Source organism: Dermacentor andersoni, chromosome 9 (genome assembly GCF_023375885.2).
Source record: "Dermacentor andersoni chromosome 9, qqDerAnde1_hic_scaffold, whole genome shotgun sequence".
Classification (NCBI taxonomy): domain Eukaryota; kingdom Metazoa; phylum Arthropoda; class Arachnida; order Ixodida; family Ixodidae; genus Dermacentor; species Dermacentor andersoni.
In genome coordinates, this window is record NC_092822.1 from 4,343,162 (window position 1) to 4,356,602 (window position 13,441).

At 44.7% G+C, this 13,441-nt stretch overlaps 1 protein-coding gene across 1 annotated transcript in view; it reads right to left on the reverse strand.

Moving 5' to 3' along the window:
- Window positions 1-13,441, reverse strand: part of LOC140213277 (zinc finger transcription factor family protein 17-like) — a 90,536-nt gene that overhangs the window by 38,631 nt on the left and 38,464 nt on the right. The window lies entirely within an intron of this gene.

Genomic DNA, 13,441 nt, shown 5'->3' on the forward strand with positions numbered 1-13,441 from the left:
CCGCGCGCAGGCATCATGTAATGAATGATTGTAGACCAAAAAATATTTCGCGTTTCTTTCCGGATAAATACATGAACATTAATAATGCCTTGGTTTTCATACTTATTAAGAAGTAAAGGAACATTACAGGTTAGCGATTGCATTAGATAAATTGTTAGCCTTTTTGGCACGAGCCATCTATCCTGGCTGTAGTCCCGACAGTGATTTTACAAGTGAAGAGACTTTGTTAGAGGAAAAAAATATGAATAGAGTAAAGGAAAGCCATACAGATCTGGCAGTTTGAAATTGTGTTAAATTTGGTGAAAAGTGGTGATGTTGTGTGGAGGTATGGAACGTTAGCAATAATTCCGACGTGCACGTTTCTGAAGAAAAAGCTTGTGTTAGTGTTCACAGTGGTGCCCCACACATGCATGCAGTATTTAATATGAGACGCAAATAGTGCCTGGTAAATTTGTAATCTCAACTGTTCTGGAAAGAAGTAATATTTTTAAAGCCGTTGTGGCTGGACCATCCCAATGAAGTGGAAAGGAGTGCGTTCGCTTTAGGAATGACATCGCAAGCCTCCAGACCTGAGACAAACAGGCTGGTATCATCCACATATAGAATGGTTGTTGCCTTGCTTTCTGCAAGGGTTCATCGAGCAATAAGGTTTCCAAAGAGCTCCAGCCGCACGGGAAGGTGCGAGGTGAAATCCGGCAACACTCATGCAGGCGGCTGTTCCCCCACTCTCCATTCCCCCCAGCCGCACTTTGCTTCTCTGCACCGCTCATTCTTGGCTCAGCAGCCGTCCGATATGGAGGTTCCCATTGTTGATCACGCCAAGTACGAGGGGACTCCCCCGTGGATATTCATCATCAGTTGACAGAGGTGTATGGCGACAAGTGCATGTCCGTTCAACACGTCCAAAAGTGGTTTAGGGAGTTTAGTGCCAGTTGAAAGAAAGTCCACGATGAAGAACGGAGTGGAAGACCGTCAGTTTCGAAGGTGGTTATCAAGATGGCCCAACGCAAAGTGCTTCGGAAGAGGAGGACCAACATCTGTGAACTTATTGCTCAGATTCCTGGAAGTTCTTACGGTACAGTGGAAAGAGCTTTGACTAAAGTATTGGGGTATCAGAAGTGTTGTGCTCAATGGATACCGCAACTATTGACATCAGACTACGAGGAGAAACGCCTTGACTGTGCTCGCCAGTTTCTTCAATATTGTCAAGAAGATAAGGAAGGATTGTTGGACTCCATTTTTATGGGAGACAAAAAGTGGGTGTTTCATTTCACTCCTGATATGAAATAAAAATCCCAAGAGTGGCGTCACCCAGAGTCACCAGTCGCAAAGAAGTTCAAACTCCTTCTGCTGGCAAAGTCATGGCCACTGTTTTTTGGGATCATAAGGGAGTACTGCTGATCGATTTAATGGAACGTGGGACAACAATCAACTCTGAGAGTTATTGTGCAACACTATGAAAACTCAGGCAAGCTATTCAGAACTGCCGGCGAGGACAACTGGTAGCCAGTGTAACACTGCTTCACGACAACGCCCGACCTGACATCTCCTGTCAAACCCAGGAACTTTTGACAAACTTTGGGTCGACTGTCATGCCCCACCCACCGTACAGTCCGGACCTTGCACCTAGTGATTATCACTTGTTCCCCAAGCTAAACGAACATTTGAGTAGCCAACGCTTCCGAGGCGATGAAGTCGAAGAGGTGAAATGCTTCCTTAATGGGTTGGCGGCAGACTTCTATGACACTGGGATACAGAAATTGGAGCACTGTATACAAAAATGCATAGAAAAAGATGGCGATTATGTAAGTTTCATCTTTCCAATAATGTAAATTTCTATGAGAATAAACAATGTTCTCTACTTCTAAAATTGATGGGAACCTTATTTCTGGATCAACCCTCGTATGTCTATCATGTCATTAACGTAAATGTCGAAGGGGACCTAAAATGCTGCCCTGTGGGACACCTAACAATATTGCCGTCCGAGGAAATACTATTTCCAATGACAACGCATTGCCTGCAATCAAGAAGATACGAACACAACAAAATATGTCATTCCGTGTACACCGTTGGCAGTCAACTCTGTTAATAGAATCTTGTGTTGCAGACTGTCAAAAGCCTTGCTGTAGTCAATAAATATCCGGACTACTAGGTTTCATTTTTCTAGCTTCTTGATTAACACCTGCTGAACAAGCATTGCAGTTTCGGTAGAGCAGGTCATCAAAGCTGTTTCTCCATCGCCAGGGTTTGTGTCATGCTCTCCAACCATGATTCCTCGCTCCTTTGTGCCCTCCAGAGGGGCACAGTCATGGCCCCCCAAACAAGGGGCTTAAATCACCACAGCAATGAAATTGCAATTTTTCGCTTTTAATATGCTTCAGTGCAATACATTGCATAAGCTTCCCTGCTTAACTCAACTGTAATGCGGCAGAGGTGACTTTAGGAACACTTTCTAGACATGCCAAACAATATGTGCATTCTGGTCAGAACTACACCTGACTTAACATTCCGACACGTCGGCATATGGATGGCCCTTGTGCAGTTTAAGAGCACGAATACGCATGCTGGTTGTGGCTTGAGGAAATGTGATTTCTTAAACAAGTTTCAATGCCAATGCCCTAGACTGAGCTTCACCGCAATGCAGTTGTGTTATGCACTGGAGCTTCTGTAATGTATTGCGGTCCATCACTGCAGCAACGTCAGAACCAGCTTTGAATGGGTGTCATGTGAGTTATTAGATGTCTCGGTGCTCATACTGTGACAGATGACGGCACATGTGCGCATGTATAGTCGGGAACATGTGCAAGGCTGTGTTGCAGTCTCGTATATGGAGCTTGCAAGATAGGCGAAGCAAGGGCCCAAATCACCACAACCCTGCCGGAAATAGCTCTAAATCCCTGCCTGTACACTTCTTAAGGGTTTCGGTGCTTTTACCGTAACCGGAGATTGCACATATAAAACAGAGCTCATTGGAACATCTTCCTGTTCATGCTATGCACACAAAAATGAGGAATAAGGGAAAAATTATGCAGATCCCACACCCTGTGGGAATTGATGTAAGTGAAGCTTTCCATGCTGGATGCTCTGATTGACGATAATTAGCAGTGTTGACGGCTAAAGCTTAATTTCTTCAACGTTTAGGCTAACACGAGATTGGCGAATTGATGTTAAACGTTACCTTGTGGGCACCACTGCTGTTTGTCTGCGTAATAGGCAGAACACACAGGGAGAGGTGTTTGCATGAGGCATTGTTGTGGGCCATATCTTATAACCCGAGAGGGTTGAGTGTTGTCATTTCCTCATATGGCACATCGCGTTATGGCAGAAGTTTTAAACTTGAATTGGATTATGGGGCTGTACGTGCCAAAATGACACTCAGATTATGAAGCACGGCATAGTGGCAGACTCCAGATTAATTTTGACACCGTGATGTTCTTTAATGTGTTCCAAAATCTAAGTGCACATGGGTTTTCTATTTCGCCCCCGTCGAAATGTGGCTTCCGCGATTGGGATCAAATCCATGACCTCTCGCATTGCCATAGCAGCAGAGTTAATGCAGTGGGCACAGAAATGTTGATTTGACGGTCAACCACTTCTGTAGCGTTTCCTGGACGCTGCAGTGTGCTTTAATTAATGCGGCTCTGCTTCTGCACGCCCTGTGTGAATTGCCCGCTTGACATATTTTCATTGTGTTTATTTTTTCAGAAATAGCAGCAACGTATTGTATTGTGCCTTGAACATAAGCACACCGCAACCGCTGTTGTATGTTAGTGGAGTTTCCTTGCCTTCTCATGTCACTTCCCCCATCTTATATGGGAACTGCCTCTTCTCCCTCTTCTTCTCTCTACAGTTCTATCTTTGTCCCCTCCCGCCTCGCACATAAGCGCTGCAGTTTCTTCAGTGCTTCTGAGGGGAGTCACGGATAATTGCAGCTGTCAGGTGGCTAATGTGACAACGGCCAGGGAGCTCCAGCGGGCATTGTGCACATTCAATGCGGTGGGGTGAAAACAAGCTTCTCCCATCTCCTTTTCTCTCTTACTTGTGCCTGTCATGTATATACACACTCTGAACACCCCCCCTCCCCCCCCGACGTGGTGTGTGTGACATCAGCAGCAGTCCACAGCAGCAGCTAGAGTGGGAAAGTCAAAGGAAGAGACAAAGAAAGCTTCACTTTAAAACAAAATGCGTAAAGGTTTCTATGCTTACCCAATGAGGAAACCCGTCCATCACGTAAGATGATTGCTTTCAAGATAAGGCACGCATGAGCGAGCGAATTGTAAGATCGGGCCTGCGCAGCCGTGCCATAAGCAGCGGCCGCTGATGTACAGTTGATAATGGTTTGCATCGAGAGGAGGCAACATCATTGACCACATCTACGTATGACGTCTACCTAACGTGACACTGTTCAATTACGTCACGTAGAACAGCACGCACTGGCCAATGCTCATCTTCCATGAAGCAGCAACATCATCCAAATGCACCATGATATAAAAGGAGTGAACAGTGCTACTACTGGCCTCTGCTTCATACTCATGCAGGTCTCAGTTTAACATTTTGGTGTTGCAAATGCGCTTCTCCATTTCATGATTTTTTTCGTGGCGTTTCTCGCAATTATATGAAACACAGCAGCATATGACGACAAAACAGTAGGTGATCAGTCGCAAATGCTTATGCATCATTTAGATAACTCCCACAGGATACTCTGCATGTAATTTTATCTTTTTCCACTTTAAGTATGCTTCAGCGCTATGGTATGCTTGACCGCGTAACCTTGCTATGTCCAGTGTTTGTGACCCCTTCCCACTGTTGGTATACTTCATCACAATGCTAAGTGCATGGTTGAATGCGTAACACCACTGTATTGGGATGAAGCTAACTTATGGGTCTGACATTACAGTTTTAATTTAGCGTACGCAACTATAGCGTATGCTATACGCTAAAGTATATATAGCGTATGCTAAGCAGCACACATTTCTTTAGGTTGAGTTGGCCTGTGAGATGTTCAGATCTTAGAAGCCATGTGCCGTCATTGCGGCTATCTCCCGACTGTAGCTATAGGTGGTGCTAACATGTCGGATGTTTCTTTCGTTAGGTTTCAACTCACTCGAAACGAGAAGCGACCTCGAAAACACCACAAGGTTATCTATAATACTCTGTCATCGAAGCAGCCTGAGACTAAGCGAAAGCCATTTACACAGTCAGTTGCAAAGAACGAAGTCCATTTTACAAAAGCAACGCCAAATTCAATTCGAAGCTGGCAGCCGGGGCCGCCGCCATGTTTCACGCAAATTCCGCAAACCACGCAAAGACACTAATGCTAAATCTGAGAAATAGTGCGCGTACGCTATACGCAATGGGTCGTTTAGCGTTCTGCGCATGCGCAGTGATGACCCACTATTTTATAGCGTACGCTAAACTAAAGCTGTCTATTATGCAGCACATTTTAGATGCTTGCTGGTTTTAAAGTCCGAAAGCTGACATACAACAGCGTCGCACACTATCACGTGAGGAAAACGAACCGCTGCATGCAGCAAGTAGCGTCAGCATAAGCACTAAATTACAGTTGAACAGCTCTACAATGAAGACCACAATTAATTTGCCTGTAAAACAAAGAAACTTATGCGTCCCTGGCGGCTGATTTACGTTTATAAAACGAATGCCGCACCAGTGCCGCCACTGCCCCGCGAAGATGTCACCAGGGTAAGCTGTGCGCTAGCGCTAACAGCACTGTATTTGAAGAGCGTGCTGATATTACTAGTTCTGTTGCCCTGCTCCAGGATTCACTCATCTCGTATGCTACTTGTTGTGACGGATCAACGGCTGAAGAATGCATGGATAGGCCGCGAATGTCAACGAAGGCGACCAAAAATTTTGCAGCAAGGGAGGCTTGGGGCACTAGACAATCGGGGGCTTTGCTTTGCATGGTTCCTGCATTTGGTTGGAGAGCAAGCTGGGAACCTCAATGGAGCATAGGGTGGCTACAGTAGAACGTGCTGTCAGGGATATTTTGCAGAGAAAAATTAGCGGTCTATTTCATTAAGTCTCTCTTGAATTCTTGTTAAAGATTTTCTTTTGTTGAAAGTGCTTAGCTATTGTGAGCAGTGAGCTGCGCAACCTTTAAAACAATGTGACCTGCATAGCGAAGGATTTTGAAGGTGCGAGCACTTTGTTAAAAAGGCATTTGACTACATACATACATTCAGAGCAGCGCTTTCTACCCTTTAGCCCATGCAGAATTTGTAGGTCCTATTTGCGCCACCAGGATCTGCCGATGTACTGCAGTGAAGCCTTTAATATGTGTCCCAGTGTCCAATGCTACGGAGTTCAATATATCCATTTAATGGATGAGCAAGTTTGATGTATGAAGTTTCATATACATGTAATTCTCTTGGTGATTCACCACCTGTTATTTAGGCAGTAATTCTATTTATAATTGTTTCATATAACAAGGTTTAATTGTAATGAATTATTGCTATACAACATTCTTTCCATTACTATAACTAATACTCTCAAGCTTGGAATCTCCCAGCTTCCTCATACAGTTGGCCAATGTGACAGTGCACCTGACACAACAAGCCATGTCGTACACTTACTCTGTGCATATTCACAGCCCATGCAAGCTTGTGCTGAAAGCTTGTTGCTGCTTGCAGAGGTAAACGTTTCACTTGACTGTTGTAATGATCTCGCTGACTATGTGATGGATTAAACAGTTACTCCACAATAAAACATAGTATGAGGCCATTTTGTAAACATGAGCTTGAAGTAAAACTGTGCCATGCATCGTCGAAAAAGGAAAACAACATTACAGGGATGAGCATACTTATCATGGGCTTGTCTCTATAGCTTTTGTCTTGCTTTGTCCACATTATGCTGCACAGTTTTAGTTGAAGCGGTTATTGGCTGGCAGAAGTCTTCCCATCATGTTACTACGAGTTTTGATGAAAGCAGTCTTGGCCAACCTCTCTACCCCTGGTTCTCTGGCTTAGGTGCTGGTGCCTCCAGTAGTTCAGATTTGAATGGGTGCAAATTAATTTTCCCTCTCAGTGAAATCATACCAACTTTCCCAGGTTACCGGGCTTCTACAATTCCTCCGAAGTTGAACTTGTTCAACAGCTTTACCGAGTACTTTAAGTAGGCAGTGTATTCTATGTCGTAGGGCAAACAGAAAATTAGCATAAGCACTCTTGCTTTCAGGCTGCCATAGACTTTGAGTTAAAAGTGCAGTCGAGATCAACATGTCCAACCTTGATCCCTCCAGCCAATGTGCCAGCCTTCCCTATGAGCCACTACTTGCGAAGGTGAACATACCTTCTTTGTTCCATGCAAAACATTTTGCTAACTGTTTCCAGGAAAAAGTAGTTCAAGCATAAATGGCCAACGCATGCTCTTCATACCAGGTTGCCATGGATAATGGAGATGATAGGAAAGTACAGGCCAGCGTCGCTGTCCCAGATCCATCCGGCAGCTTTTCTGTCACAAGTCCATGTGTCCTAACTGCTGGTCTTCAATGGGAGTTGTCTCCTTCTATAGGGGGCATTTTCTGACATGCTCTTCTGTGGGAGAATGCCCCATTCATAAAAAGAAACAACAAAGATTGGACACAAAATGGTGCAGCTCATTAAAAAAAAATTACTTGCTGGGTTCGCCACTGGGCCGTATGCGTCGGCGCTCGTGACTCGACAAAAAGCAGCCGCAGCTGCACGCGCAAGCTCAGGCTTCACATAGTTTCGCGCCCATCGCAAAAGGGGCACCTCACGGCTACATTCGGATATCGCCGGCGCACAAGGAGGAAGTGCAGAAACATGCACGCTTGCAGTCTCAGAGGGACGCGCATGCGTGCAAACTCGATACCATGGGTGCACAGCTAGAAGGGAAGAAGGGTCGTTTTGCCACACACTTGCGCACCCTGTAACATTTTGTGGGCGAGTGTACATGCTAGACATGTTGTCTGTAGTGCTTATTTTTGAAATGTGATCCTTTGGGATGTATAATACATATAATATGCATCTTAGCTTTGTTGTGCATTAAGAAGAATTTATTTTATAAATACTATATAATTATCTGAAAAGATGAATGTTTCTTTAGACTTCACACATTTCTTTTGCTACATTGTAAATGTATATCCTAACAGATTAGTGTTTCGTATGTTATACGTTTGCCGATAGTAGACTTACTGCTGCCATGCGAGGGCCTTCAGGCACATTAAAGCTGTATGTTGCAGCTTTTCACCTGGAGGACACCCAACAAAGTTTGTTGGAAATAAAACCATTTCTGGTATGGTAAGTCGAAAATTCTATTTCAAGTCGCTGCCTCTAGACCCTTCGTGCCAACCGCCATTTTGGCAAGGCTGTGTGATGTCTGGGAATAAGGCTGCTTTGATGGATTTCAAGACCAGATAGCAGCCTTCCTTCACACACTCTGGCACCAAAAAGGGCAGCACAGGTGTCAGTGTTACTTGTGCTACAATTCCTTCACTAGTGCTATAAATAGCAGCAGCAAACTGCCAAGATGCAAAAGCAAAACAATGAATGAGGGCCATAACGTATTTCCCAGCTCCTGAAATCAGTTCCAGTTTTTGCAGTAGACAAAAGCATGGCCTTCAAGATCAGCTTCGATTACCAGTGGGAACAGTTTCCGAGGGTGCCAATTCATTTCATCAAGACTCAGTGTTGCCACACTGCCTTTGATTGAAGTGTGAGAAAAAAATATTGAAGTGAACGTTTTCTAACACATTGAATGCAGTCAAATTTTCTTTCTGTTATGCTTTCCTTTTATTTCAAAGCAAAAAAAAAAATCCAGAAATCTAAGAAAGCAAGAAGCAAAACAGAAAAGAAAAATATCTCAGTATAGAGCATCATTGCACAGTGTTGTGAAACCAGATGTGCACGCCTGTGAGGGTGATGATTGGCCAAGTGTGTGCACTATACATTCAGTGATGCTACAGGCATGCACTCTGCTGTTTGCGTTTCATTTGACGCTGATAGTACATCCACACAATGTAGCCACAGGGACATGTGAGCAGTCAAGTGAAGCTTTTTGAGATCATGTTTAGTTGGATCATGCAAATAAAATGCATTAATTAATCATATGCCATGGAAGATACAAGCACAAGTACACAAATTACTGTGCATGACAGGAGTGGCTGCAAAGATGTATAAGGCTCACACAAAGGCCGGACAGCAGACAAAGGACGATGATATTTAACTAATTTCGCCAGGAAAAATGACTTTGAAGTTTGTGCATTAAGTATGAAGAAAATCCGAGGATACCTAAGCACTTCTTATGAGTTGTGAATACTTTAATGTCCAACTGAACGCCACTGAGCAGTCCGAGTTATGAACTCCTCGCGGGCAAGCGGGCACGTTAAGACGCTTGGCACATATTGATTTAGCCTCACCGAGGCGCAGTTAGAACACACACAAGAGCTTGAGTAGACAAGGAACAGGTGGTAACACAGGCTTGTGAGAGGGAAGGTGATGTTTTGTCGTAGCAATGCACTCTCCCCTCGCGAAGTAGTGCAGCAGCAGATGTTCCCCTTCACTTGCTTTCCTCTGCTGAGACACGAGCCAGCAAGTGCAAGCTAGTGTCATGAGCGCGCCTCGTGTGCTCACATGGCGTCACAGTCAACGGGAAATTAGGCACCGTTTTGCTGCTACAGGTGCTGCCGGCTTTTTCACTGAAGGAACCATTTAACATTCTTGCATAAAAAAAAATCCTGTCACTGACCACATAATAAACAGCAATAAAGAAATTCCGTTAAAAGTATTGCATCAAACCAGCTCAGAGCACGAAAGATTGACCAAAGCTGTCAGGCTTGGCTGCTGAAAATTAATGTCTTGTGGCAAGGTTTAACGAGCGAAAATGATATGCAAGAATACTCAGAATGATGCGAATGCTCAGATGCTAAGCTCTGCTCTTGTGCAGGAGCTTCGCAATGCAGCTGGCATAAATGCCAGTCTTCTGACTACTACTCTGGTTTCATGAAAAGTAGGTTATTCTGGCAAGAGTATCACTGCAACATCACTGCAGTGCATTTTTACTTCACAGTGAGTAAGTACACTTTTACTTCACTGTGTCAGATAAACAAGTCGACAGACGTTTGAAGTGGTTCAACCACGATTCACAGCTGGAGAACAGGATAGCAACCATAGAATTTGGCGAGATGATTAGACAACAGGCAAAGGAGAGTGGACAAAAGTTGGAGGTGAAAGCTGTTCTGTTTGACTGTGACGAGGTGTAATGGAGTCGTCAAGCAACAGGCAATGGCGATGGTGCTTCCTAGCGTGCTGATATTGTTCTGGCTGCAAGGCACATAATGGTGATTACTGCATTTTATAGTGTCCCATTTTTCTTTAGATGACAAAGTATTTAAATTTGTGTATTGGTTACATTTGCAGTGACATCCAAAATCTAGATTTGTACTTGGCAAAGACAATACTTAAAAATTAAGTTCAGTGGTTTTACATGCCAAAATCACTAAATGATGATGAGGGATACAATAATGAGAAACTCTGGATTAATTCTGACTACCTGGGCTTAACATGCACCCAATGCAAGGCGCACAGCATTTTTTGCATTTTGCCCCGATCGAAATGTGGCCGCAGGGGCTTGGATTTGATCGCACGACCTTGGGCTTAGCAGCCAACACCAAAGCCACAGCACCAGTAACATTAAAACAAAGCAGTGATTTGATAAAGCGTGTAAGAGCACAACGGTTTTTAAGCATTGCTTCATGCTAAGGTCTAAGTTCGGTACTGTCACACAACAACCACAATAATGAGATGAACAATGGGGGTAAAATGCTAAATTAAGCTGCAAAATTATGAAGCAAAAGCCTTTGAAGCTGTGAAGTTCTTTAGGAACTTGCAAGGTGTGGACATTTGGACATGCAAAGGATGTAGCCTTTGGAAACAACTTGCCAAGTTAATTAGTTGTTTTTTACTAAAGCAATACTCCATCACAAAGCAAATAGCTATAATTTCAGTATGCTGCAAGACTGAATGCCCTATGATGAAAATTTCTATTGCATTTCTAGCAAGTTATATGGAGCAACCAAAGGTAAGAGACATTTGATGCTAGTGTTCAATAAATTTCAGTTATTAGACAGCACTCGTCCAGTGCCCTTCCGTGTGTCTTCCATTGTTTCCGCACTGATTAGTAAGTATGATGCTAGTGACTGCAATAGAATACGCGAAGGCCGAAAAAATAGCAATGGCAATGAAGAGCTATTGCTTGAACAAAAAAAAAAAAAGCATAGGTGTAGTGCCAAAGCAGAAAGGAGAACATGAACGAAAAGTATGTGCAAAGTCATACATGACAAGAGAAAGCAGCAGGCAAGATGTGGTGAGCAGGGGGGTGGGGAGGAGTATTCTGTAAGAGCCCACCTAGTGGACTGTCCATTTTGGCCGCTACTGATTGGCTAGGGCTGCTCGTCTCCTCCTCTCACAGCTGAATCCAATCGGCAGTGGCCGAAATGGACAACCCTCTAGGTGTACTCTCACAGAATACCCCCCCCCTCCCCCCCCCCCCCCCCCCCCAGGAGAAAATGATGAGATGGATTCTTGCCTTGTGAAGTGCAGCAACTGTTTTTTTTTTTCTGTTCAGAGCGAACGTGAGTGAGACTGGAGACGTAATGGTGATATGAGGCTTTGATGTGGAGATAAGCTGTGGTCTGGGATGAAGCACAATTTTGGTTTCCAGCTGTGGATGAATTTCCAGGAGACCCTGCAGATAAAAGTTTTTTTAGCAATTAATAATTCACGTATCTGGCGAAGGAAATCATTACAGTGAACACGCGGCATAAGCAATAGACAGCCAGGCACATATAGCAAAAGACGGTGCCACTGTAGAGGAATGGCGACAGGGAAGAGCAACAAAAAGTGATCAAGCATGTGCAGGGAGAAGGGTACAGAAAAACTACAAGGGATCACACAAAGGAGATCAGTTTGACAGTGACGACATGAGCAGCACTTATGAGCACAAATTTCAGAAGAAAGTAGCAAATTAATTGGGTCATCAGTTGCCAAAGAGCAAGCACTTTCTGTCACGAATGCTACTGATGCCAAGCATCAGTCCTGGCGCTGTTAAGGAAGTGACGGCGCAGTTGTGGCAAGGGATAGCAGCAGGTGTCTCATAAAAATGGCAGTACCGGGCAGTACTGGGCTACAATGAGCCAAGTGTACCAGCCTGTGCTTCTTGAAATCTGTCGCCTATGTCGAGTTGAAATGTACTGCTAAAGTGGGTGTACGTCGGAAAGACTTTCTCGCCCGTGCGGCGCTCGTGCCGAGTTGGTGATGGCGGATTATTGATTTAATGAGCCATCTTTCGTCTCATTAAAGATGTTTTGTGTCTCTTCCCGGGCGAGGAATAGGGGCCATAGTGTAGACCAGGCATGCTCTCCTGGAGCAGTACCTTCGCTCGTGCAACGCTTTTTGTACGCTGCTCTCTGACTTTTAAATGGAATATTTGAATGGTCCCCTTCGATATAAATAAAGGTTCTTCAGCAAAACCATGTGCAATAAATCGGTAAGCGGGAGCCGCAGAGCTAGCGAAACGGAAGCAAAGCAGGCAAGTCGGACGTACATTTAAATTAAATTATGGGGTTTTAAGTGCCAAAACCACTTTCTGATTATGAGGCACGCCGTAGTGGAGGACTCCGGAAATTTCGACCACCTGGGGTTCTTTTAACATGCACCTAAACCTAAGCACACGGGTGTTTTCGCATTTGGCCCCCATCGAAATGCGGCCGCCGTGGCCGGGATCGGATGTACATTTAGACAGAGCGTTATTATAAGCTCAGGTGCTCTCGTGAGGGCTCCGTTTGCCGGTGACGTATGCCGTCCTGTCGCAGTACTGGTAAAAATCCATTATATCGTCGGGACGAAAAAAGCACCCCGCCACTTCTATAACACCAGTCGGAACACTGCGGCCGCCATCACGTTTCAGAGTGGTCTACGGCCATAAATTGCATAACGACTTTCGCTTTTCCCAGCTACAGGGTGCTAAAAGTGTTTCGACATGCAGATATGCATGTTCACGCGTATCTCTTGAAGGGTGCAGTATGCACAGATAACCAACACATGATGGACACGGCGTGGCATTAAGTTATCCGATTGGTCCTCGATATCACAAGTTCACTGATCCCGTCGCACGTTCCGTATGTTACCAAAAAGCGCAACAAACCTACCGGCAACATCCAAGGAGACGCAGGAGGAACACTTATGCACGACGCACGGCACGCACGGCTTCGTCAAGAAAGGAGACATTGATTTGAAGGATCGCCAGCCGACACACGGCAAAATGCGCGCCTAGGGACAAACGCATACGAAACAAGCAAATCGGCTTCTCCTCCGTAGTACCTAGGCAAAGGGAGAAATTTCAGGCGCAAACGCCCCCAGATTTTCTCTCTCGCACCCGCTGAAACGACTGGCCAATCCCGTGA